The sequence below is a fragment of the Aotus nancymaae genome, unplaced genomic scaffold (assembly GCF_030222135.1).
Source record: "Aotus nancymaae isolate 86718 unplaced genomic scaffold, 86718_ANA_hifiasm-v0.15.2.pri h1tg000020l, whole genome shotgun sequence".
In the NCBI taxonomy this organism is placed as follows: domain Eukaryota; kingdom Metazoa; phylum Chordata; class Mammalia; order Primates; family Aotidae; genus Aotus; species Aotus nancymaae.
The window spans coordinates 3857131-3884225 of NW_026988432.1; the positions used below are offsets into that span (position 1 = coordinate 3857131).

The window sequence follows — 27095 nt, forward strand, 5'->3', positions numbered from 1 at the left end:
ACTAAATTGATCCAGTAATAAAATTAATTGTATGACAACCTTATATCAGCCATCTCTGACAAATATATCTTTTGTACTCAGAGATATTTATCCAAAAAAACTGAAATTTAATATCTCTCCATTCAAAAAGTATTTTTAAAACCAGTGTTTTGTTGGCATTTCCATCTAATTTTTTTTTTTAATTATTGGGACAGAAAAACAGGGAACAAGAGAAAGAAATGGCAACTCTATGAGTTAAACAGAAAGTGAAAAAATTCAATGCCATTAGAAGCAGACACCTAGGATCGTTTGGATCTTATGCCATTTGAAAAAGGTTGTTTTATTATCAATGTAACTAATCACAATGAAACCATCTCGTACAACTAAAGACATTATAATGAATTTTCTTTACAGCTACAGAGAAATGGGATTTGCTGTTTCACATCAAATAGAACAGGCTGTATAAATTCTTCTTCCTATTTATTGTAAAATATAATCTCATCTATAAAATCAGTCATGAAATTATTAAAACTGAAACAACAGAATTTATATCCTTTACTTAATTTAGTTTAAACGGTCTATTCACTAAAAAAGGTAGGGGGAGGTGACATGTGATAGAGCCCCTCCTTTCTCATTAAGTGTTTCCATTAGACCCTTTATTTTCAAGAATTTATAAAGCAGCCATAAAAAAAGCATTCCAAGATAAAAGTTAGTATACGTTCCTTAAATTTTCCTTTCATCTTTTTCAAAAGACAAGAGAATAAAGTATATAACATATGAATGTCAAGGAAAGCCAGGAGAATTAGGAGGATAAAATTAAAGAAACATAATAAATTTACAGTGAAAATGTTTAACACTTTTGAGAAAGAACATTACGCTTCAGTAAAGAGGCCATGGCTTTCATTCCAACTGTACCAATAATAAGCTGTAGGACACAGAGCAACTCAGAGAACTTGGCTGAGCCTCCGTTTCCTAGTTTGTACAGTGAGAAAGAGGGACTAAGATTCCTCAATTCAACAAGAAAATATCTTCCCAATATTAAGGAGTTGTTGAACACTCAAAAAGTAGAAAAAAAGTATCTTAATAATGGATTTGGTTTTTGTTCCAGGAAATACTGGAAAAAAATAGTATTAAAATAAACCACTGTTCTTGCTTAGATTCACCAGGTCCATGAGAAGAAATGGAACACAATGGCTCATCAAAGAACTGCAGGGGATAAAAGACAAAAACTACTAATTTTGGACAAAATCTGAAAAGTACTGTAATTCTAAAGTCAATAAGCTAACATATGATATAAAACTATCAAGCCTTAAGATGTATGGAACATAAGGCTGGGCGCGGTGGCTCACGCCTATAATCCCAGCACTTTGGGAGGCCGAGGCGGGTGGATCACGATGTCAAGGGATCGAGACCATCCTGGTCAACAAGGTGAAACCCCGTCTCTACTAAAAATACAAAAAAAAAAAATTAGCTGGGCATGGTGATGCGCGCCTGTAATCCCAGCTACTCGGGAGGCTGAGGCAGGAAAATTGCTTGAACCCAGGAGGCGGAGGTTGCGGTGAGCCGAGATCGCGCCATTGCACTCCAGTCTGGGTAACAACAGAGAAACTCTGCCTCAAAAAAAAAAAAAAAAAGCATTTCCCCTAAGATGCCCTAAGATGTATGGAACATAAATTATTAGCTAAAAAACTTTAGTATTACATTTTTTAATGGATATAGTTCTATCCAAGTCCATTTGTATAATAAGGTTAATAGTTCTTTTCCTCTCCATGGTAAAATTGTAAGTAATCTTTTTCTCCTCTTCTTGGCACTTTTCTATACTTTCCAAAATATATTACTTTGAGGGGAAGAGGTGACTGAGTGGGAAGCTTTAAAAAAAATCTCTACACGTTATTGAAGTAATAAAAATAATGACTACTCTCAATTAAGAAAAAAAAAAAGCAAGTCCTTAGATGGAAATACATTTATGACTGAGGTCCTCGGACTAAACTCAGAAACAAAACTCCACAAATGAAAGTCAGAAGGTGACTTGCTGTAACAGTCAGAGATCCAGGGATCCAATTTGGTCACTTATCTACACCAAGAAAGTTACCTTTGGTTCACTGGACCTCACATTAAATACTCAAGAATGGGCAACTGGGAAGTTGCAGGGAGGATGGCCAGTTAACAAGGAACACACCCAGCATGGAGATCTTGGTCTTTAATATTATTCCCCACTAAAAGTCCACTGGGAATTCCAAGAAATGGCTGATTCCAGGGCTGGGGCAAGGTCGGCACAAAATAAGCTTGGAGCACCTAACGGCAGAAAGTGGGGAAATACTTTAAAGAAAAACAAGATAACACAAAGACATAGGACCAGCTTGACGGGGCTTCCCACTGGCCAAATCTGCGACAATTTCAGCACTCAAATAATGCAGTCCCATTAAACCATTACAAGTAGGAATGAATAAGCCCAGTTCAACGACTGAATGATAGGCAGTTGGAGGGACGGATGGAAAGACGAGTGGGGAGAGAGGAGCAAAAGGATGGCTCTGTTTATAGAAGAAGGCTGAGGGCCAACTGGTAAATATGGAGGGAGTGCTGGAGATAGAAAAGCATATTGGCAAAAACTGTATCTAGCAAGAATCATCAAGGGAAGTTAACTCTAGGGAGGACGTTTTAGATTTGGAGCCAAACGCCTACACAGTGTTAAAGCATCGCCCCAAAACCTGCTTATTAATTACAAGGGAAAAACAAACTCAGTAACTGTCCAGTGGATAAAATGGCACACGTTGCAGGATCAAAATCAACATCCTCAACGAAGGCCAGATGGACACGGTGTGTCTCCAGACGTGACCCCTTGAGAAAGGCATAACATCACCTATGCATTACTGTAGCCAATAAAACCTCCAGCTAATGAAGAGGAAACAGCAGACAACACAAAATGAGGAGTGTGCGAGGAATAATTATTGTTTAGAGAAAGGAAAAAAAAAAGGTGGAGAGGACTGCATTCTTCAAAAATGTCAGAAAAGATAGAGAAAGGCTTTATAAAAATATATAAAGAAAGGCTTCATATAAAAGTATTCCAGATTAAAGAAGGCTAAAGATACATGAATTGCAATGTCTGTTCTCAGACTGGATCCTGGGCTGGCAGGAGGAAAATGCTATTAAGGACATCTTAGGCCAACTGACAAAAAGCACCAATGTGAATGTATAAAACTGAAAATAGCACCAGAGTCATGTAAGAGAAAAATCCCTATTCTTAAAACATGTAGACTGAGTGTTTATGGGTAAAGGGTCACAATGTATTTAAATTACTCTCAGTGGTTCAGGAGAGAAAGTAAAGTGTGTGGATGTGGATGCACGTGGTGGGGGAGACAGTGTGGACGTGAACAAGCAAGAATGGGAGGAAACAACAAAGCAAATGGGGAAACGCAACAACAGGGGACTCAGGATGAAGGTTATGCAGGTGTCCCAGAAACACTTTCTAGTTTTATTCGTGCATTTTTTAATAAATTTCAAATTGCTTCCAAATAAAAAGTGAAAAAAACAAAAAATCAAAACGAGGGTAGACGGGTGGAGGGAATGGGCTGGCTTTGTGTATATGACTTACAAAGACCTCTACAACATCTCTAGAAACTGTCAGAAGAGTCAGAAGAATATAAATCTCCCTAAAAGCGACAAAGTTTTTCTTAGACCTGACAAAACCTCTACTCCACTTAACAGTTCTTAGTCCCCAAGAAGACATCAAGGAATCCAAAAAGCTTTATCTTCAACTGAAGGTTTACTGAAAATTATACCCTTCCTAGTACAGCTTTGTCTCTGTACTAAGAAGTTTAACTCCTTTGCCATTTGAATCTGTCAATTCCTGTCCACTGTGGTGGACACCAGCCTTAAAACAGAGTCCTGAGTGACACTAATACAAACAGAATGTTACATCTGAAAGGACTGCATGGGGTTTTTTCCATTACTGGCAAAACTGGTTAATGTATGCTGCATTCAACAGTATCAGCCATCGAGGAAAGGTAACCGTTCCTCTTGTTCCATTAAAATTTAAACAATTAAAACTATACTAGGGGCTGGGCGCAGTGGCTCACACCTGTAATCCCAGCTACTCGAGATGCTGAGGCAGGAGAATCACTTGAACCCGGGAGGCGGAGGTTGCAGTGAGCCAAGATCACACCATTGCATTCCAGCCTAGGCAAAAGCAAAACTCCATTAAAAAAAAAGAAAGGCAGTCCTTTCCCCATTGCTGGCAACCTTTCACAGATGGCATCACAAGTCTTCAATTACTTATTTTCACACATGAATAGTGGCCCCCTTCAGATTCCATGTCTAAGCAAATATCGCAGTCTAATAAAATGGCCTAACTCTATAATAGTACTCTTATATATTCTGAAGAACAGACAACAGAAATGTTACATGGGAAGAAGGAAAACCATAGAATATGAATTTTCTTCAAATCCATAATCTGCCATTCCTTTTAGATTTGGATACAGTGGCTAGAACCAACCCAATAAGAATTTAATGCCCTCGCATATAACTGCTTTAATACTTTAACTTTAAAATGGCTCAAACATGATAAAAGTTTTTATCTCATTCTTGAAAAGGCAGGTATTCCTTGTCAGCAAACGTTCTGCTTCAATCTGTGATTTAGAGATCCAGGTTCCTTCCACCTTGAAGCCCCTTCCACCTTGAAGTCTTTGAGCTTTCTCATTCCTTGCATCCAGCTGACAGAACAAAGTAAGCATGAAAGAGGCGGCTGGCTCATTGTTTCTTAACAGCCTTGATGTGAAAGTGGTATCTATCACTTCCAATCATCTCTGCTTAGCTGCAAGGGAGTCTGTAAAACATAACCTGGAATTGTGCAAAGGGACGAAATGAAGTAGGGTGGACAGCTAGCCATCTCTGCCACACGTCACTCCAAAAATTATCATGTTGCTTGTCATTCTGCCATACATGAAGGCTTTTAGCCTGTACAAGACTTATGAAAACCTTTTTCTCAGAAATGCAACTGGAAAAGCATCCCTAGTGCTATTACTTCGACATTTGTAAAATAAGAGAATTACAGACAATACCAATCATTTATAAACCTCGCTAATCATAAAAAATATGAAATCTCTAGGTCTTACCCATGAAAAGATTCTGATTAAGAAAGTCTGGAGCAGAGACAAAAATCTGTACTTTTTTAAAGAGTTCCCTGGTTGATTCTAATGAACCAGATTTGGGAACAACTGGACTAAAATCTCTCCTAACTCTTCAAAAAAACGAATGTCCACTTACTGCATATTTACCAGACACAGTGCTGAGGTGAAGAAAAGGAGAAGGGAAAGAAGTGTGTGTGTACTGGGGGCAGGAAGCGATAAATCAATCAGGAAAAAGCAGACATGCACTATACTTAATAGGGCTATCACACAGGGACTCCAAAGACATTGACCTCCATCATAATTTGCCACATAAAATTATCCTGAATGCCACTTTTAACAAACATAGCTCTGACCTACCACCTTGAAATCCTAGGGTGTTACAGTGAAATATAGTAAAATACTACCCATATTGAAAACTAGATTTTGTACCCTGAAGATTCTTAATAAAAATCATTTGATCCCCTTTTTGGAAGCTGTAATTTCTACTCCCTATTCTTTCTAAGCTATTTTTAAAAGTACATTACTACCTTAGTTAAAATTATAATGGTTTTGAAATTATATTTTAAATTAACATGCACTCCTATAACTGCTATTCCTCATTTTATAATGGATCCAATAATCATATATCAAATTCTGATCCATAATTCACAATCAAGAGAAATCACAAGTGAATTACACACTTCCATTGAAGAAGTCTGTTGTTTGTTCTAGGTTTAAAACACTAAGTTTCCATTATATTTAATAACTGAAAAGCATGCTGGGCTTTGGTTACATTTGATGATTAGACTGGCATTACTCCAACCATGTTAATTCTTTTCCCTATTAGGCTTCTTATTACCTTGTTTTTCTTTAAAACAACTACGTGGGTTTGTTTAATGGGAAAAAAAAACACAGCATATAAGGGAAAATTAAAGAGAAGTATGAACATCAAATACACTGAAAAGCACTGAGAATTAAAATTGAGAGTTGCTAAATTTAGCAAAATGTAACTGAAACTACAAGAGCTGAAGTACCTCAAATCTGTTTAAGAAACCTATGTTCTCTATTTGCCCATAAGGGATCTCCTAGAAATACTACATGTGTATGAAACGCGGGCATCCTTGCCACAGAAGGAGTCTCACGGGCTGTCAACTTCTTAGTGAGGCGCCAATTCCACTAGAAAGTATGACATTATGTAAACTACAAATACTTGACGGTTCTCATGGTTTAGACAATTTCAGCAGTCAATATCAAAGAAAAATAGTAGTACTATTTGGATCCACAGGACAGGTAATTTCACTTCTAGAGTCATCTTTTTATTTTTCCTATACTTGTTAACTTTAAAGAGTGACTATCATATGATAGCTTAGGATAAGATTTACAGTAGAAGCAACCTTGATTTAAGAAAAGTTCCATAATATAAATATGACAAAACAAAGTTATAAAAGGCTAGAAAAAAAAGGCAAATGTTGATTCCCCAAATGTGCCCCCTCTTTTTAGCAAGAATTGCCTAAGCGAGTAAGTATGAGTTCCAGAATCTTATGGGATGTGAACTGAAAGATGCACTCCTTAGAAGTCACTTAGACTCAATATTCAAGACCTAAAATCAAAATGTGATTAATTACTTTTTATGCTTTAGGGACTAGTAATCTCCTAGAATGACAAAGTCATGTATACTGGTTTAAAAAAAACCTACTAAGAATTTTTTTTTAAAAAAGGAAGTAAATAAACCTTTTACCAGTCTTCTTTCACACTCCATTTATAGCATGATTTTTGTTTTCTGCCCTTTGGCTCTCTCAGACATACCATTTTTGTCTATGCTTGTCTTCTTCCTCTGACCCTGCATGGCAGTGATTCAGAGTCAGACTCCCTCTGTGCCTGATGTCCCTGTGCCCATGGACAAGGGACCTCTTCTACAAAGCAAGAATAACACCTTTAATAACACTTTTAATAATGCCCACCCCACAGAGTCACGGCAAGATGCAATCTTATTTTATTTAATGGCATATAAACTCAGTATGTCACGTGCTCAGATCAGTGCCTGGCACACAGTAGATGCTCAGTAAGTATTAACAACAATTATCATTTAATCCAGTCTTCTTCTTCCTATCTCTACTCCTGAAAGTCTTTACAGGAGGTGAGCTGAAGAGTTAAGTTCTCTTCACCTCCATCACATCTTTCTGATACAAACTGAAAAGTCCCTATGTAGATAGAGTATGCAAAATTAAAAAATCGTCAACTTTTTTATGATTTTGTTTTTGAGATATTTGGTATATACAAGAAACTACTTTCAATATGTGTAAAGTTGTTATGTAAAACATAACAAAATCCTGAGTGCAGGTAACAATTTAAGAAAAACAAATTATCTTTAATAACTTGTCCCTCTGTGTTCCTGTATCACCTTCCTTTTTACAGTTATACACACAGAACTTGAGTCCTGTATGCATCATTTACCTGCTTTTCTTTATTACTTTATCATATCTGTATTTCTAACAATCTACAACTTTGTTTTTGCATGTTTCTAAACTTTTAAACAGGGAAAGAACTGTGCATTTTTCTACAAGTAGCTTTTTTCCTCTTGAGATTATGTTCCAGCTGCGTGTTATCCTTGGTGATGAATGCAGCTAACATTCACCCAATCTCACTACTGTACAGGACTTCACTATAGGAATATGATACAATGCTGGCATCTGTTCTCCTCTGATGGACATTGCTCCCAGTCTTTCCTTTTACAAAGAGTATGACTGTGAGCATCCTTGCACATGTCTTCAGGCACTCATGTGCATGAGTTTCTCTAGGGTAATAGTTTTCACATTTTAGCATCACATTCCCTAGAGGGCTTGACATTCAGAAACCTGGCCCATCCTCAAAGTTGCTGATTCAGTAGGTCCACAGCAGAGCCCCCAAATTGCATTTCAAATAAGTTCCCAAATGATGCTGTGAAACAATTCCGAAACCACAGCTCCAAGATAAAGACAGAGTGGAATTAATGGGTCGAAGGATACACGTATCTCAACTTTACCAGATACTCTCAAGGGCAGCGTATCACTTTCCCACCAGCTTTATATAAGCATTCCAGTTGTTTTCTGTCCTCCCAATATTGTCAGACTTTTTACACTGTTGCCAACCTAATGTGTAAGAAACTATACACTCTTTGGTCCTAATTTGCATTTCCCCAATTACTAATGAAGTTAAGCATTTCTGCATTCAAATTCCTCTTCTGTGAAATGCCTATTTAGGTCATTTGTCCCCTTTTCTGTTGTTCATACTGATTTGTAGTCACCTTCTGGATACTAACCTTTTATCAGTAATATGTACTGAGTATGCCTATTCTCCCTGTGACCTGTCCACTTTCTTGATGGTTTTTCTTAATAAACAAGAGCTATCAATATTGTCAAACACTTTGATCTTTTCCTTTATGGTCTGTACCCTCTGTGATCTTTTTAAGACCCTCTTTCCTAAACCAGAGTCATACAACTACTGTCCTGGATTGCCTTCTGAAAATTTCATAGTTTGCCTTCTATATTTAAGCCTTTAATTGACCTGCAGTTGACTTTCATGAGTAATGTGAATTAACAACATATCCCACCCTGAGGAAGTTTCCTGTTTGGTAAAGACCACATATAACTTTAGAGAGGATACAAAAAGTGATGGAATATTGACTAGGCGTTAACCATTACCTTACTGAGGTTTATTCTGCTCTCTCATTGAGACAAACAAAAAATTGGAAAATTTCACATGAACATTTGGAAGGTTATTTGCAAACTGTAGTCAGACTATGATCCCCACTCACTACACTCCAGGAAGAAACCTTAAAAATGTCCAAAATAAATTAAGTCTTATTCTAAAAAGCTAAAGAGTTAAGCATTGGGAAAGACAGGAAAATGAACAGCCTCAAATGGTACTGGTCGGATAATTACCTATCTGGAGAGTAATCCGCTTGCACACACATGCGAGAGAAACAGAAAAAGAGAGAAAGGGGGAGAGGGGATATGCGTGTTTCAGGATGTTCACCATGAACTGTAGAAAAAAACTGGAAACGACCTAGTATCCAACAATGGAGGATAGTTAAAAGTAAAGCTAATGTGGCAATCCATCTACTTGAATACTGTTCGATTACACAGCCCCACATTCATGTGAAAAGACGTTCACAAAATTCTGGTAACTTGCAAAAGCAGCTAACAAAATGCATTCACTTATTCATCAAATATTTATGAGTGCCTTGTGTGTTGCAAGTCCCAAGCAAGTCACTGGTAAACCAAAAGAAATTTGTTTCCTGCCTCCAAGAAGCTTACAACTCTGTGAAGGAAACATCCAATGTGTTTCTTCCAATGTGCCCCAGTTGGGACAATAAAAAAATATGTTTTGAGAACAGAGACAATTTATATGCAAACATACATAATACATACAGCAATGCCATCCACATGATCTACAAAGAAAACACATCTACCCAGCTCTATGAACCACCAAATGGATAAGCCACAGGATACTTAGAGCAACTACCCGGTGATGAACTAAAACACAGTTATGCATCACCTAATGATATTTCGGTCAACAATGGACCACATACATGATGATGGTTCCATGTCATTATAATGGAGCTGAAACATTCCTGTTGCCCAGTGACGTCATTTAGTTGTGGTAATGTATTAGCACAACACATTTCTCACGTTTATGGTAATGCTGGTGTAAGCAAACCTGCTACACTGCCAGTCATATAAAAGTGTAATCTCCTAGGCCTTCACATTCTCTCATCACTCACTCACTGACTCACCCAGAGCAACTTCCAGTCCTACAAGTTCCATCATGGTAAGTGCTCTATACAAGTATACCATTTTTTATCTTTTATACTATATTTTTACTGCACCTTTTCTATATTTGGATAGACTTAAATACACAAAACACTTACAATTGGGTTACAATTGCCTACAGCATTCAGTACATTAACATGCTATATGGGTTTGTTGCCTAGGAGCAATAGTCCACACTATATAGCCCAGCTGTGGAGTAGACTGCACCATCTGGGTCTGTATACTCCGTGACATTCACATAACAATGAAATCACCTAGTGAGGCATTTCTCAAGAATGTATCCCCACTGCACAAATGGGGACAGTCATTCACTGAAGACAACTGTGAGTCAGAGCGCAGAACCACAGCAAAGGAAATGGACAAACAGCTTCCTCAGCTTCCAATTCAATACTGATTGACTGATATCACCAAATACATGTCCTTCCAACATCCTAAACCCTTTACCCTTCCCTGCTATGTTTGGTTCTAATGAATAATAACAAACCTCCCCAAGATATGAAATATCTCACAGTTAAGGTCAGACTCAAAAGATTCTGACATTATGTTCATTTCAAACTTTTTGCACCAAATAAAAAAAATTGTTATTAATTACAAAGAAAAAATGTTTAACCTCAGAGTACAAAAACCTGACACATCACCTCAACCAAGAGATCAAAGTTCACGTTCTTCAGAAGAAGACATATCTATATCACATACTTTCTGATCTGATGCACTGACAGGGGCATGACTTCACCCCTGTGCTATTCCCACCAAAAATGCTTAAACTTCAATCATGAAAGAGCATCAAACAAATCCAAACTGAGGGACATTCTACAAAATAACTGGCCAGTATTCTTAAAAAGTATCAAAGTCATGAAAGACAAAGAAAACTAAAAGAACTGGCTGGCCATGGTGGCTCACACCTGTAATCCTGGCACTTTGAGAGGCCATGGCTGGGAGGATCACTTGAGGTCAGGAGTTTGAGACCAGCCTGGCCAAAATGGCAAAATCACATATCTACTAAAAACACAAAAATTAGCCAGGGATGGTGGCGCACGCCTGTAATCCCAGCTATTCAGGAGGCTGAGGCAGAAGAATTGCTTGAAGTGGGAGGCAGAAGTTACAGTGAGCCGAGATGAGCCACTGCACTCCAGCCTGAGTGACAAAGCAAGACTCCAACTTCCAAAAAAAGAAAAAGAAAGAAATCTAAAAGAACTATTACAGGCTGGAGAGACCAAGGAGACGTGATAACAAAATATAATGTGGGATGCTGGGTTGCATCCTGGACCAGAAAAAAAAGATATCAATGGAACAACTGGTTAAATTCAAATAAATGTTTTAGATTAGTTGTTATCAATTACCTGATTTCAGTAATTGTTTTATGAATACATGAGAACAACAAAGGATGATGGCCAAAATGTACATACATAGGAACTTTCTGGACTATTTTTGCAATTTTTTTTTCCTAAAATTATTTCAAAGTAGAAAGTTTTAAAAAGTCATTTCAGATGAAAAAGAAAAAAGGGAGGGATCATTCACGGATTCTAACATGAAAATACGCTATCTCTAACTTTTGTGCTAAAAATGTTCAATAACTACAAATAAGGATTAAGCTGGAATAAATAAATTGCAATTGTTCAGGAAAGAGGCTGTGATTGGGATACTCTAGAGAACAGAGTAACTCTCTAGGGCACAGAAGTCTCCCCAGATAAACGACTTATGTTATTTCCCTTTTACTCTTTTAATTCATTTCAACTCATTTATTTATCATCTACTACGACATGTAAGTGTGCTAGGGCCTGATGAGATTTTTATATATTAAAAAAAGGATACTGAAGTGCACAAAATAACAGAAAAAAGCACAGAGTAACAAAACCAGAACTAATTTTTCACTCCTGTACACTCTAGCAATCAATCTGGACACCCCTTCACAGTAAATGTTGCTAAGACTGGGCCTCAGAGCACAAACTCAGCCCTGTCAATGGCCAGTGGTCCTGACAAATAGAATTAGCTCCAAACTTACAAATGGAAGTGCCACAGTGACTCTGTGAGAAATACTCCATTTCTACTTTTCTTCCCCACCTAATCACTACATGCATTTCTTTTTTCTAACATAAAATTTAAAAACTAGATTCTCGGAGTACTAGGGAAAAGGTTAGTCTAGTATAAACCTAGGAAGGTTTACTTAATCTCTTCTTGCAAGTGGCCTGAGAGATCAAAGCCACATCAGGTGACGCTGAGGCTGGAGAAGTGTGGTCTCAGGAAGGCAGCTGCAAAGTCACCTGGGAACTTGCCAGAAATGCAGATTCTCGAGCCCCAGCCCTGGCCTGCCGAACCAGTTTCTGGTGGATGCCCAAACCCTCTGGGTGACTCTGATGCACATTAGGATTAAGAACCACCAATGGAGGAGCAAAAAGACCAGTTATAAATCAAGAGGCCTGACTTCTATTCCTTGTTCTACAACTAACTGTAAGACTGACGAATCACCTGCCTCCTGTAGGGCACAGCTTTCTTACCGGACAATGAGGAGTCGGAATTGGATTGCCACAAGCCTTATTCCCTCTAAAAGTTGACAACCCTATAGGAGCAGTCATTCCTCTAAGGCCTGAAAGTGAAAAGACCACCACTAGTATTTCACCAGATGTTTCTCTTTCATCAAAGTGAAACAATAAAAATTTCTTCATCAATTGGTCTCTGAATTACACTTGATACATCTAAAGTTATTTCTTCTATTTTAAATAAAGTTGCATTTACTTTGCTTTAGCTAATGCCATCTAAACTCTAATTTTACAGTTTCTCCAATTTAATTCTATATCGTTTACTTTGAAATAATTCCAAAAATTCCAAAAAATACTGACACTCAAATGTCAGCCACAGTTCAGGACTGTGCTCCATGTAATCACATAAAGAATATGTGCGATGAGATCACAAAAAAAATCAAACAAGTATGAAAAAAAAGAATGTTTACATGTATAGATCTAGGCCAAGCACAGTGGCTCACACTCGTAATCCCGCACTTGTAATCCCAGCACTCTGGGAGGCTGAGGCAGGAGAAATTGCTTCAGCCCAATTCAAGATCAGCCTGAGCAACATAGCAAGACCCTGACTCAACATAAATTTAAAATATATTTTTAAAAATATATATAAACCTAGGTATCTCCATTATTTCATGAGAAACTGGTTCTATCCAGGTTTTCTTCATAATAGTTCTAAAAAGCACCTTTCCAGATAGAATTCAGCATTACATACACATGATGAGTTTCAACCTGAAACCCATTACAAATCAATTACTGCATTTTTTTCACATAGATTTTCAGATTTCATTTTTAAGATTATCATTTAGCTATTAAATACAAAAAGGATCTCCCAGAAGCTTTTCTTCTTTTCCTTAAACCCCTCTCCATTTATTTACTGGAAAGGCTCCTCATGTCCACACCAGGCCCAGGCCCGCCGCCAGGGATCCCTGACAATCTGGAGGTTTAGGGCGCTCTGGCATGAAACCATGGCCTCTTTCCTCACCGAAGTTCACAGAAACAAATTATTCTGCAGGTAACTTCATTGGGCTTAGGAAGTCAGGAAAGGCTCTGATGAAGAACCCAAGGACCACAGTCCCTACCCATGCTCCAGGAACTAGAATCTCCTTGTCACACTAGTCCAACAGTAGCACACACAGATGCAGGCTGGGGTTTTTGCTGGTTTGACTGGTTAACAACCTACCTTTCCAGTACGCCAAAGTGTGTCCCACAATTCTATCTTATTGGGTTAATAATAAAGCTTATTTTTTAAGTTAAAAAAATGCAGTTTTCATAGAAATCTTATAAAAAGTTATATAATTACCTACTTTCTTAACATGTATATAGCATATAATTTCATGTTTTCTTGGTAACTCAGGGTAATCAACTGCTGTGCTGGGCAGAAAACCTTTATTGTTACATATGAGGAAACAAACTTCCTATTGTTTTGTTAATTTTTAATTTTTTCAAACTCCTTATTATATGTGCTTAATTCATGGCATGGGCAGTACTGTTATGACTGCTGTTGGTTGACAGTTACAATAGAGTGGGGACTGGCTTTGTGTCAGCTCCTGTATAAAGACTTACCCACATTCTACCAATTAGCACTCACGCAAACTGCAAGATAACACACATTTCATAGCGAAGCTACTGAGGCTCAGAGAGATTCAGAGACTTATCTGATGACACACAGCCAGAAGCTACAGACATCAGATCCAAGACCCATGCTTCCCAGTCCTTATAAGATTAGGAAATGGTTGGACTGGAGACCTCACTCCAAGTAACTGGGAGTGAAGGAGGTACTCTTCAAGACTGCAATCACTGATGAAATGTCTTTCACCCTAGAAATGGCACTGGGAAGGCAGACCCTAAATATCAAAGAATGGACTCCATTTCTTTCATGGTGTTGCAAGCAGTGAGTGAAATGGTTAACAAAACTCTTTCCCTGATACACAAAAATTAAACTGCTAAACCATCTGGCTCTGTTCCCTCTGGTAACCTAATAGGGGGAAGAATGTCAACTATGCCACTAAGCAATACTAATTGTAAGAATGGCCCAACTGTAAACTGCATCTGGACTTTGAGGAACTACGCATGAACTAGAAATATCTGATACGGACACCTGCTTCAGGTGCCCTCAGGTGCAAGGATTCTTATGAATGGTGAGTGTCTTTTGAATAAAAGGTAGTATATACCTCAAAGGATTTGGGGGGATTGAACGATATATGTACAGACGCATCTGGCACAGTGTTTATATAAAGAGCTTAAAAACATTATTATTATTACTCCCATTGAATTATATGTTGGTTTATTATCCTCTGCCAAGGATCCCAGAAGTTATGCCTATGTAATGTTCAAAAGTACTCCCTGTGGGGCATGAGATTTCACAGATAAGTCTGCGCCTACATCCATGATGCGGCTCTCATGTCCCTGCACTGGAGCAGCCACTTGGAAAGACGGTGTCTGTACAGCTGCATAGACTGTTGCAAGGACCACCCCTGAAAGAAGATCTGTCACTCTGGGCTGGCAAGCTGTGGCTCTCATTCTTCCCCTTCTCCATGGACTGTGCAAGTGTGGCCTATGGAGGTCTTGAGAGTGTGAGTTAAACCTAAGACCCCTGGTGGCCATAGCAGATGAGCCAAGGATCAAAGTGCACATGAGAAAGCTTCTGGGATAGGGAGAAGGGAACTCACCACAGGGATGCAAAACAGGAGCAAACAAGGAGAAAAACTAGGCAAGGACCCATCTAAAGAACTTTGTGGAATCCCCTGAATCCCAGGGAGCAAAAGAGCTACAATGGAATCAAACCCTGTACTTTGTGAAGAGGTGTCCTCTCTTATCTCTTCATTCCCCTCTTCCTTAGTGACCAAGAGAACTCTCACAGTTTTTATTCCCATCCACTACCCATGACACTCAAATTTTTATCTCTAGCCAATGGCTCTGTAGGTACCAGACCCCTAAGTCCATTTGGATGTTACATGCATTCATCAACTTCCCCCACAAACTTACTCCTTTTTCCTTTGTTCTTTATGGCAGTAAATAGCTTTACAACCTATCAAATCACCCAAGTCAGAAATCCTTAATGTCCATTAATAAGATAATGGTTATATAAGCTAATATATCCGTAACACAAAATATTACATAGATGTAGTAACACTGGAAGCTCACCAAGACATCCTGTTAAGTCTGAAATTACTTAACAGTGGTTACCTCTGGAAAAGTGCCTGAGATCAGGAAGTACTTATTCTTTCCAGTGCTTGAATGTTAAGACAAAAACTAACAACCATCAAAAAAAAAAAAAAAGCTTAAGAACAGAGAATGCTTCTCTCCATTAAGAACCTTTCAGGTACTGATTACCTAGCCTGCCTTACCTGGTTGGGCTTTACTGTCTGAATTGCTTCATGGAGAGAAGATACTGTTGTCACTTGCTTTGCTCACATTAAAAGAAGGGGCACTTGTAGAAGGAAACTCAAGAAACTGTTCATAGTGATTGTCTCTGGAGAGCAGCCCGAGGAGTCTGAGACATCACTGTACTATTTGCAATTTTTCACTGTGTGCATGCATTGCTTTTTCAGTTGTAAACAACTAGATAAATAACTGAAGGGCGGTGGGGACCTCCTTTCCTCTGAGAAGTCTCCCTAAACCTTCTTCCAAATTAAAGCAAGATTCCTTATCATCAACTCTCATAGCATCCATGCAGCACAGTGAGTGGTATAGGACTCAAAACTTTCTTTAAATAAATGCTAAGACATGAACAAATGCATGAACCTGTTATTGGCTCCCCAGTGCCCTTACAATATACTCTTCAAGCATTACCTCAGCCTTCAAGGTCCTTCACAGTTTGGCCCCTGCTGCCAAATGCTACATTGCCCAGTGCTCTGCCGGGCTGTCTGGGAGCCTGAGCTCTCTCCTGAATGCCCTGCCCCCACAGAGCTGGGCATCCTCAGGAGTGCCCCTGAGGAGTCTTCCTTGCCCCCAACTCCCCTCACACACTCAGCCTTCTGCATCCTGGGCTGCACAGTACTGCAAAGGGTGTTTCCCAGCAGGACGAGGGCAATGTGTTCAGCTTATGCTTCCTTAGATCTCTAACAACTCGCAGATCACATTGGATGTAAGAGAAGCTTAAAAAAAAAAGTTGAATGAATCAATGCTAAAATATTACAGAAGGTAATATAGCTTAGTGACTAAAAATAGGGGTTCTGAAGTCCGATCATCTTGGTTCAAATCCTGGCTCTATCATTTAATACCTGTGTCACCTTGCACAAGCTATTTATCCTAAATTTGAGTGTCCCATAAATCAATAAAATGTAGTACATACTTCGAAGGATTTGGGGGGATGAACTGGGACTATGTATAGAGGCACTTGGCACAGTGTTTATATAAAGAGCTCAAAAACATTATTATTGTTCCATTGAATTCTATATTGATCTGCCTTTTACTGTCCCTAAGAACTTAGTACTTTGAAAACTTCCAGTTTTCTTGGCTATACTCAAGAAAACCGAACTATTAAACAAGGATTATTATATCTGGAAACTATCGTATGAGTCCTCAAAAGGAAAAATAAAACTTAAGGAAAGCAGCATTGGAGACCATCATCTGTCTCCATCTTCTCCCACAAAAGGTTCTCCTTTCAGGGCTCAATTCCAGAAGTTCCAGATTTTATTTTATTTAGGGAGATGGTAATTCCTTCACACTCCTACACTGTCATCACCTTCCTGCAAGGCTATTTCTGGGTTTTATTCCAGGTAGTTGGAATTGCAAGATAATCAAGTAAGCAGAGAGTTATTACAATTATGATCTACCTGTAGAATTACGATAAGATGTTCTAGTCACATGACAATACTGATAATATCAGAATTAAAAGTCCACCACAAAAAATATACAGGAGATGTGGACCCCTCACTAGTGACGTAAGCAAGATTCATATGTAGGTTTAGCTATATACACATATATGCATGCCTATATTATATAGAGACATGTTATACACATATAATTGTACTTTCTTTCTGCTGCAAACTACTCATACTGATTCCATTAAATTCCACAATATTTACTGATTCCTCTTGATACACTTTAGATGTGCATCCCCTCCAAATTTCATGCTCAAATGTAGTCCTCAATGTTGGAAGTAGGGCCTGGTGGGTGGAGACTGAATTATGGAAGGGTGTTTCCTCATGAATGGCTTGGTGCTGTCCTGAGATGGTGAGTGAGTTCTCATAAGAGCTGGCTGTTTAAAGTGTGTGGCACCTCCCCGCTGTCTTGTTCCTGCTCTTGCCATGGGATGTGCTGGCTCACCCTGTGCCTTCTGCCATAATGGAGAGCTTCCTGAGGCTTCACCAGCAGATGCCAGTGACACGCTTACCGTACAGCCTGCAGAACCATGAGCCAATTAAACCTCTTTTCATTTCAGGCAATGCAAGAATGGCCTAACATTCCCTTCTATGTGTAAGACATCACGCAAGAGACTTGGGATGCATACACATGAAAGCAGTCTTACCATAATCTAGTGAAGAAGGCAGACGGACATGGACAAACAAACACACACACACACACACACACAATTAACTGGAGGAACCAAGGCTGGCTGCAGTGAGATGTTGATGGTTCTCTGAGATTGCAGACTCATCAATACAGTTGTGTGTCCACAAAAATGAGCCCACACTGAACTATCACTGGGACACGTGCTCACCTTCCATTGCCACACAGAGAACACCAGGCTCCACCCAGTCACCCAAAGCAGATACTTCAGTGTCTACCGTGACTCATCCATCTCACCCCTCTCACCTACTCCATCCCTGAATCCACGCCACTAACTGAACATGCACAATCCACTCACTTCCCCTACATCTGGGCAACTATCCTAGTTCAGACTTCTGAGATGTCTAACGTAGTATCAATGCAACAGCCTTTGAAAGATCCCAGTCCCCTAGCCTTACACCATGCCAACTGGTCTCCATAGTTGCCACTGAAGTGCTTAAACAAACAAAAGTATGCACATGCCACTACGCTGCCTACATTTCTTCAAGAGGGCCTCTCCAGTCTTTTCTTCCACACCTCCTCTCATACTCCATGATCCAGCCATCCTAAACACCTTTCAAGTCTTGAAATGTTCCACACTACCTTCTGACGCCTGGAGGTCCTCTACCTGAAACTTGACTCCCTATCCGCTCTTTATCTCTTTGCCCAGTGAGTTCCTACTCATTCTTTGGTTGTCAGTCCCTCTTGGTATTCCTCCCTAACCTCTCTAGACTTGCCAGGCTCAGTGGTTATGCTGAATAGTTTTGTTTTTAGGGCTATACACAACCCAAGCTGCCTTCTTATATAGTAGGAATCCTTTGGGGCATGGGTCTTTGTGAGAAATAAAGACCATCTCTCCAACTCCCTGCTCCCTGGCAACTACAGTGGCTTGGAAGAAAAGGTCACAAAGATGCAGGAGCAATAAGAGATTTTTCGGTGGTAGAAGAGAGTCAACAGTCCAGCAACAGAGGTGGCAGTTTCTCCAGTGGCAATGTCACCAGCAGCAAAATTCTAGGCAGACTATTTATGTGATATTGCGTTGGCTGTGGCCCCATCAGCCAGCCTCTTTTGGTTACTGCCTGTTTTTTGAATACAGTTCCCCAGCCTTCCCATCATTTCTGAAAGCCATCTATAGACTTCCAAAAAATTCGTTTTCTGCTTAAGTCAGCCAAGTCCATTGCCATGGTTGACAATCAAGAATCATGACTGGCACTGTGACACTCTGTGGGCATGACATTAGACTGCACTGCCAATGCACATTTGCTTGTCTATACTCCCCACTATCTTGATCATCATTTTACTCTAGTGCAATAGCTGGCACAAAGTAAGCATGCACTAAATGTTTCCAGAATGACTTACTTAATCCCACTAGTAATCAGAATGGGAAAGCAAGGAAAACTCTCAGTGGAGGACCACAGTACATTCCTAAAAACCAATCTCAGCTACAGTCGAAAGAGTCACAACTACCAATTAGAAATATACAGCTAAGTTTATTCGCCAATTCATGGATTTAGAAACTAGGATTCTTCTATCTGGGATACAAACCACCTTCTTAAAGGAGATGAGAAAGAGGAGGATCAAACTTTATTAAGGTTAGCGAGTTACACTTTAATAAAACAAACATAATTGGAATGAATGTTGGAGAAAATGTCCCTTCAACCAGGTGAATACCCACTAGTCCTAGAGATCTAACTCAAATACTGTAATATACCCTGCAAGCTTTCACCACTCCCCACCGTCAATCAGCCATAACTTCCACTGTGCTCCCCTATCTCTATTTTAGTGCTTAGAAAAAAAGTATTGTATTTATTTATATGTGTCTCTTCAACCAGATCTCAAAATCCTCTAGGGAAGTGGATTACTATTTCCAACACCTAGAAGGGTGTTTGGCACAAAGCAAGGACCAGTGTTTTTGAAGTGGAGCCACTCTGCTCTGCTTAAAAGGTACCAATGGAACTGTCCTATTGTTTGCAACTTTTCTGTAAATGTTAATTTATTCCAAAATAAAGCTTTAAAAAACGCACCAGTAGCAACTGTGTTACCAGCAATTATCACACCTGCCTTAGATGTCAAAGAAGAGAGCTTTACCTTGTGCCAGTAGCAGTTAGTAATTTTGTATATAGCAAAGTGAGTCTCAGTTTGTAAAAAGGGAGTAATTCCTACTACACAAGACTGCCACACTAAATTAAGTACTGTGAGTATGCCAAATGGCATATGAGCTTTTCTAACAGCGTTCTAAGGAGTACATGTTAGGGCCCCTGTCTACAGTGTTCTAACTGGACTAGCATCTCATCACAAAACAGATACATGCTACGACTAGGCTGTCACTAGGCACAGACTGCAAAGCTGTAACTCAGATCTCTATTAAGACTGTGATTACCTATAAAATAATTCTACATGTGTATCCACGGAAGCGGTTTGTCCTATTCCAGAACTCCCCAATGAAATAAATGGGCTACTCAAAACCCAGTGCAACCGACAGAGGTCAGTGGCCGCTGCCCCCGCCTCCACCAGTTTAAACTACAGGAAGCCACGCACCCAGGGCGTGCTAGCTGGCTGGGAAAAGGTGAGCAACTACTGGGAAACACCAACACTGCCGGGAGCGGCGTCAGGCAGCCGGGGGTCTCCCCGCACTGGCGCAGAGCGGGCTGAAGTCGGGAGTGGCCAGGACCCTTCGCTGCCACCGCGGTACCCTCCGCTCGCCCACACCAGCGTCGCTTAACGGAAGAAGACGCGAGAGGCAGCGGCACAGCCAGGGCACCTGGGGGTGAATCGAGAGTGGGTGGGCGGTCCAGGGAGCCCCTGCTGGAAACCAGACGCTAAACCTTGCAGCTCTGCAGTTAGGCGAGCATCTGCTGTCCCTTTGAGAGCAACCTGGGAAAACGAGAACGGCCCGATTGCGGTGCAGGGGTGCGTGCCGAGGGGGCAGGGGCCTGTTTCTGCGCGGACAGGCGGACCGGGCAGGGGACACCGAGGTCATGCTGGGTCCGCAGCCCCGAGGTGTCCACGAGAGCTCCGCCCGTGGGACGGCGCGACGCGAGGCTGCCCGCGGGACGGGCCTGCGGAGCGAGCGGCTGAGAGGGCAGGGCGGAGGCGGCGGCGGAGGGGGCCGGGGGAAGGAGGGCGGCGAGGCAGCGTGAGTGAGCGAGCGAGCGAGCGAGCGAGCGAGCGAGGGTGTGTGTCCGGGGGTGAGTCTGGGCGGGTGTCGGGAAGGAAGGCGACAGGGAGGGGCGGAGGCGGGGGGAGGGGGGAGGAGAAAGAGCGAAGGGCCCAGACGGGGCTCCGGGCGCCCAGCCGCCAGGCTCCGAACCCTCAAGCCACCGCCCCCAGGCCCTGCGCTGACGCTGGACGGTCCCCGCCTCCAAACCCCCCGCCCCGGCCAGAGAATAACTTACCTGTTTGGCGACGGAATCGCTCCTGCTCGCCCCTCTGACTGACTCCTCCGGCTCACCGTCTTCCCTTTGGGAGGAAGAGGCAGGACATCCTGTTTCTCCGTTGAAGGACTTCCGGCGGCTTCCAGGGCGACTCCGTCGTGGATGCAGAGCTGGACACCACAATCAAAAACAGAATCGTGGAACTGGTTTAGTAAAATCCAGGTCGAGTTCCTTGTTTTTTATCCAAGTGGCCGGCAGGCCCATGTGCTGTCTTGTGTTTAACCCATCAGCTCTTGCCGGAAGCCGCTCAGAGATAAAATAGGAAGTCCCACCCCTCCCCTGGAGAAGGAAAACGGAAAGCCGAAGGAGTCAATCTAAATACGAGGAGCGTGTCGGGCTCGCAGGCGGGCGCTGTCAGCCCGGTTGGGCCGTCTGGGATTTCTAGAGGGTCCCAGAACGGGTTCTTCCCGGGCCGATCCCGCCTGCTTTCTGCTCCGTCCCTCCACCCGGCCCCCGCTCTCTGTAAGGGACCCCGAGGGTGGCGCCGGAAACACGGAGAAGGCCCGGACCCGCGAGGCCTGCGCTGGCGAACGCAGCTTGCTGCTGCTCTGCCTGCTTCCCCCGGGCCTGAAGTGGCTCCTGTCGCTTCTTGCGATCTCATTTCGAGAAATGACAACTGTGCAAGGCGACAATATGAGAAAAATCTCTCGAATGGCTCCCAAAATGAGGTCCTTGATTCAGAGGCCACAGGAAGCCGCCAACCGAGCTCTGATAACAAAGAGGAGGCCAAGAAGCGGAATGTGGTTTGGTGGCCAGTTTGGCAATAAAAGCTGAAACACCTTGGGTATTTAAAACATTCGACAAGGACTTTTATTATGAACGTTAACGGCACAGCACACAGGCTTGTTAAAGGAAAAAAAGGCAGGACTCCAGGATGTGGTGGTTAGCAGCCCACCTGCCCGCTTGTGCAGGTCCACTCATGAACCTCGAGTTAAGAGATCTCTCTTCTGTAACTCAGAATCTAGTAGGGAAGGCCTGTGTAGACGAATAAATACATCACAGCTTGTTAAGTGCTGTGACAGAGACGCAGTGAAATCCTGCTCGAGGTCATCTGCCTTGCTAAAGAGTTTTGGCTCTCTTGTAGGCACAGGGTTAGGGATAGGGTTAGGGTTAAACTCTGTAATGGGATGTTATGTGTGATCAGATTTCTCTTTAGAAAGATAATTGGCCAGGCGTGGTAGCTCACGCCTTTAATCCCAACGCTTTGGAGGCCGAGACGGGTGGATTGCTTGAGGCCAGGAGTTCGAAACCAGCCTGGTCAACATGGTGATACCCTGTCTCTACTAAAAATTAAAAAAATTATCCGGGCGTTGTGGCGCGAGCCTGTAATTCCAGCTACTCGGAGGGTGAGGCGTGAGAATCGCTTGAACCGGTGGCGGAGGCTACAGTGAGCCAAAATCGTGCCACTGCACTCCAACCTGGGCAACAGAGCGAGATTCCGTCTCAAAAAATAATAATAATTGTAAGTAAATGGATTTTTTTAATGTTCTAAAAATAGGCTTTCTAGACAAAATCATCTCTCAAGTCTAATTCCAACACAGTTCAGTTTAATTCAATTCAAATTAGAATACATTCAAGTGATAATTCCTTACCTTTTTAAATAGTTCAGAGACGTTTTCGTAGACATTATCTGGTTGAATTCTGATTGTAATCCACATGAATTCTCTTACCATCCACACCAAGGAACAGTAATTTAGAAGACTCTAATAAACTGTTCCAAGATCACACAGCTAGTAAAAGTGGAACTCAACTTTCAACCCCAGAGTCGACCTTTTCCATCTATCGTGGACTCAATTTAATATTAATAGTTTAAAATTCTAGAGAAAAATAGGGAAAACAATTTCCTCACAACAATAACATTGAGCAGCCTGCCAATGTTATTTTTACTCCATTAACCAACATGTATTGGGTGCCTGTTGTATAAAAGATAAAACTGGGTTCTGCCTTCAAAGAGTTCTCTTGAAATTTAAGATTTATTTAAAAATTCAGTACTTCATACAGTGTTTTAATAACTATTTCAACAGTGTTGGTCTTGTATGACAAGGTGATAAACTTCTTAACAAAAGCTAGCACAATTCTGTATATGGATTGGGCATTCTATTGGTCTTTGAGTGATTTATCTTGCTACCTTTCTTTCTTTGGGTGTTTAGTTAACATTTATCTTCCTCCCTTGAGCAATGAAGTAAAATCTGAGTTTCTTTTTCAGTTCTATTTTAAGTTGAGTATTTTAAGTTACTAAGACAGGACCTTAAAGAAGTCAGTTTGACCTCATTTCCAACTGAGCGATTCCACTGCTCTGATTCAAGACTGTCTGAGTCTAAGGCAAAAGGGAAATCTTTTTTTCTTCCTCTCTCTTTTTGAATGAATAATGCTTGATATGGACAACACAGACTTGTAGTGAAGACAGAGAGCCCTAGTGATGAAAGCACCTTTGCAGAAATTACAACTGAGAAAACTATGACAGTGAAAGAGATCTGACCTAACCAACTCCCTCTTGCTTCTAAACTCCAAGCTGTCCTTGTTCATTCCTGGGCATAGGCAGAACTAACTCTGGGAGGAACTTAGTTTATAGTGTAACTTTGAACCAAAGATGATAACAGCTCATTCCGAAAACAAACCCCCTTCTTGCCTGGGAACCTTTGTCGGACTAACAAATGAGCCACAAGATTAGAAATTATGTTTTAGGAGTCATGCAACTGGAGGCCACAAGATTCTAAACCTCCCCGGTTGCTCCTAAGGATAACATCACTATCGTAAAAGCCAAGATTGGTGCTTGAGATGTTTTTCGGACCCTACACACATGGATCAGCTGGTACCACTCAGATGGATAAACTGGCTCATCTAGTCCTGTGGCCCCCACCCAAGAACTGACTCAGTGGAAAAGGACAGTTTCATCTCCCTATAATTTCATGTCACACAGGAGCAATCAATTCTCACTCCCTGGTCTCCTACTCCCCAAATTCTCCTTTAAAAATCCCAGTCTCTGAATTTTCAGGAGACTGATTTAAGTAATAATAAGACTCTGGTCTTCTGTTCAGCCAGCTCTGTGTGACTTCAACTCTTTATTGCAATTCCTCTGTTGATGAATTCACTCTGTCTGGGCAGTGGGCAAGATGAACCTGTTGTGTGTTTAAAATGATACAAGGAGCACCTGGATCAAGACTTGCTCAAAGCCAGCCCCACCTCAGACCTGTTAACAAAAAAAAAACAAAAATTCCTTTTCTTATTTAAGTCCTTTTACTTGCATCGTGAAATTTTCTTTTACTTGCATCATGAAGCAACCTAAATGATACAGAGGTTTTAATACCAAATCTGCCAGTTACAGTCTTAAGAAAGTTGCAAAGGAAAAACACAGAGCAAAGATTTTCAGTCTTCATAAGTTCAAAATGTATACTTTAATCATGTCTGAGAAAAGCAAGCAGTCAACATATTCACATCTTTTTCTGGGTATATGTGATATTTTTCCAGTGGATAATGAATAGTAAACACTTTTACAATAGCAGGTTGACAAAATGAGAATATACAAGAGAAATTAAAATATATCAACTATTAAAAAAATGCCAGGCATTATGCTACAAACCTTATATGCATTATCTCAAATAATTATTATAACCACTCTAAATAGATTATTTCCATTTTACAGATGAGAAAAATGAGGCTTAAATAAGTGACTTCATGTTCTCTGATTTTGTCTATATTGGGTACCTGGTGACGATTTCCCTCTAATACCATAAGTGTATGTTCACCTGCATGCTGCTTCTACTATTCTGGACCTCTGTGCTGGATATAATCCCAACAGAGTGGCTCGCTGGGAGGAGGGAGATACTTTTCAGATGAGGCACTAGCACTTCACCCTAACATCTTCTCCATACTGAGGCAATATTTTTGAATACACAGAGAATGTCTAGGATTCAACTGTTGAGAAAAACTGACGTAAGTCTGTTTGTCTCAAGCAAAGCTATCAGGAACTACAGTTTTTTTAACCTAAATATACACCTGGTTTGATGATGACTATGTAGATGTGTGCTATAGCTGGCCTGGAGCCAGAACCTGAGCAATGCCATTTTATATGACAAAGCTGAATCTCCAAAAATGAGTTGTAATAACTGCCCCATTCTTCTTGCAATAACTGCTGACTTGGTTTCTGTAAATAAGACTGCTAGTCTGCTCTGGATAATGTCCACCAGGTGAAGTTGTTTACCTTTCTCATCAGTAACTGACAGAATTGCTGGCCTTTGCTGTTGTTTACCTTTCTCATCAGTAACTGATAGAATTGCTGGCCTTTGCTTATCAGAATGCGCAGCCCAAGCTAATCTCATCTTGGCCCCTGTGAACTAAGATCTGTAATTTCCACCGGTACCCAAACCATGTGTAAACTAACGTTTATCTTGACTTTTGTCGGTACCCAATATGTAAACTAATGTTTGTCTTGACTTTTGTGAATCATTTATGTAGCAATTAGAGTGACAATAAGCCCCCAAGCCCTCGGAATGTCCGGAGGCCCCCACCCTCGTCCCTGCCCAGGAGATGATTTACAGAATCCACCAGCCCTCGGAATGTCTGGAGCCCGTTGATCCCCCTCCCCGCTCCTCAACCCCACTCCCAAGGTGGTCTTTCAGGTATAAAAAGCCTTGACACTCTCCCCTCGGGGCCGCGGGTTAGAGAGATGTGAGTCCTCCGCCGTTGCCAGCAATAAAAACCCTGCAATTTGGCATACTTTTGTCTTGGTGAATTATTTTAATCTCGCATCCCAATACTACAGATGTACTTTTAACTAATTATTATTTCTGTCCATCAGCCAATGAGTGGATAAAGAAAATGTGATATATATACACTATGAGATACTACTCATCCATAAAAAGGAATGAAATAATGGCATTTGCAGCAACCTGGATGGAGTTAGAGACCATTATTCTAAGTGAAGTAACTCAAGAATGGAAAACCAAACATTTTATGTTCTCGTAAGTGGGAGCTAAGCTATGAGGTGCAAAGGCATAAGAATGATACGGTGGACTTTGGGGACTTGAGAGGTGAAGGATAAAAGACTACACATTGGATACAGTATGCACTGCTTAAGTGATGGGTGCACCAAAATCTCAATCATCACTGAAGAACTTCCCCATGTAACCAAAAACCACCTGTTCCACAAAAACTATGGAAATAATATGTTGGTTTTTTTTTTTTTTAATTTTGAGATTGAGTCTTGCTCTGTGGCCCAGGCTGGAGTGCAGTGGCGTGATCTCGGCTCACTGCAACCTTCACCTCCCAGGTTCAAGCTATTCTTCTGCCTCAGCCTCTCCAGTAGCTGGGACTACAGGCATGCCCCACCACACCTGGCTAATTTTTTCTATTTTTAGTAGAGACGGGGTTTCGTCGTGTTAGCCAGGATGGTCTCCATCTCCTGATGTTGTGATCTGCCCACTTCAGCCTTCCAAAATTCTGGGATTACAGGCATGAGCCACCACACCCGGCCCGAAATAACATTTTTAAAACTTTACTATTTCCGGATAAAATTTTCATACGTTCTCAGAAAAAAATTTAGAATTGAGGTATCTAATAGAGAACTGAGTTAAATTATTGCCACTTAAAAACACAGAAAGTGGTATAGCCACTTTATGAATTTATCAGTGAGCAATGGCTAGATTACGCTTAGTGGTTTATAACCAAATCTTAGTAGTTTATAACAACAAATGTTTATTGTTAATTCTCACTACAAATTCATCACAACATTGCTGGATGCTACACTCCATGTCTCCT

At 40.9% G+C, this 27095-nt stretch overlaps 1 protein-coding gene and 1 pseudogene across 1 annotated transcript in view; one reads left to right on the plus strand and one right to left on the minus strand.

Moving 5' to 3' along the window:
* Window positions 1-21592, minus strand: part of ZNF407 (zinc finger protein 407) — a 459175-nt gene extending 437583 nt beyond the window's left edge. The window contains exon 1 of the mRNA XM_012465418.3: window positions 21300-21592. The gene's annotated coding sequence lies outside the window, so the exon portion shown is untranslated. The remainder of the gene's footprint in view (window positions 1-21299) is intronic.
* Window positions 20883-26044, plus strand: LOC110568834 (uncharacterized; annotated as a pseudogene).
* Window positions 26045-27095: the final 1051 nt, after the last annotated feature.